Raw genomic sequence first — 1,164 nt, forward strand, 5'->3', positions numbered from 1 at the left:
GGCTCCAACAAGCCATTAATGGAGTGAATGAATTAATGCTCTTGCTGAAGAAAGGAAGCCCTCTCCTGGAGAAGTCTTGGCCCATCAGGGCAAGAATATCAGAGCTCCAGTGGCCTGCTGAGGCGCCTCCTGAATCAATTGCAAAGGGAGGGTGAGAAGGACAGTCAACAAGCTACAGCCTCTTGAAAGGCTGAAAATCAATACTGCCAGCTTTCTCACCTTACAGATGAGTAGTATATGACGCCTACACCCATTACCATGCCGAATATGGTTACCTATAAATGTAGCGATCACATTTATGTGATTTCGAGTTAAATAATTAACTACTTAAAAAGCACATGCTCCCAATGAATCAGACTAAATAGAAGGTGGATGGAAGACATAAAGTAAACCCCAATCCAGCAAGCACTGTTAACGACCTGCCGTCCTACTCCCATCAAACAAAAACACGCTCCCCGGATGTGAGGTCCCAGGGGCGAAGTTCTGCCCGGTGAACTCAAGTCCCCCCAGTGTGGGATAAACAGCTCAACGTATGTCAGGTTCACAAGGACTGAAGACCCACAGCTTATTTCCAGCTCATACACACTTACGGCTCGTTCAGGACGTAAGTCTCTGGGCAAACCTAGAGCATGACGTTTACAAACAAAAGTACTTCCCAGGGCAAGGCACTAAAGACGCAAAGCGAAGCCCGCGCGAAAGTGCACACGCCTCACCGATCCCCGCGCGTGCGCACACAGACTGTGAATGAAGGCTGCGGACGCTAGGGGCGATTGTCTCGTCTTCCGCCAGAGGCACCATGGGCCCGCCTCCGAGCCGGAACAAACAGCTGATTGGTCGGCTCGGCCCTGGCCCGGGGCGGGGATCGGCTGATTGGCAGCCACGCGCCGGGACAGCCAAGCTGGAAGCCTGAAGAGCTGGTTGAGGTGCTGGCTGCGGTACGGCCGAGGTGAGTGGGACTGAGAACTCCGACAGGCGGTTGGCGACGGAGTAAAAGAGGTGACTCCGGGGACTGATGGCCGTGGGCCACCAGAATAACAGGGTGGGAGCCGAAGAAGCCTGGCTCGGGAATACTGAAAGGCTGAGGGCTCCGTGGGCCGGTTAGGTGTTTGCGCCGCGGCCGAAGGAAGGCGGAGACGTGCTGGGGCAGCCGGGGGGGGGGCCTCC

At 55.2% G+C, this 1,164-nt stretch overlaps 1 protein-coding gene across 4 annotated transcripts in view; it reads left to right on the plus strand.

Annotated features, from left to right (window-relative positions):
* The first annotated feature begins 848 nt into the window (after window positions 1–848).
* The window catches only part of MTFR1 (mitochondrial fission regulator 1), a 43,431-nt gene continuing 43,115 nt past the window's right edge, over window positions 849–1,164 (plus strand). For 3 of the 4 annotated variants that reach the window (XM_014588578.2, XM_006150435.3, XM_014588580.2), the window contains exon 1: window positions 849–946. The gene's annotated coding sequence lies outside the window, so the exon portion shown is untranslated. Of the gene's footprint in view, window positions 997–1,164 lie in introns of all 4 variants that reach the window. The other variant, XM_014588579.2, reaches the window with a different exon arrangement.

Source organism: Tupaia chinensis, unplaced genomic scaffold, assembly GCF_000334495.1.
Source record: "Tupaia chinensis unplaced genomic scaffold, TupChi_1.0 Scaffold000288_2, whole genome shotgun sequence".
Taxonomy (NCBI): Eukaryota; Metazoa; Chordata; class Mammalia; order Scandentia; family Tupaiidae; genus Tupaia; species Tupaia belangeri.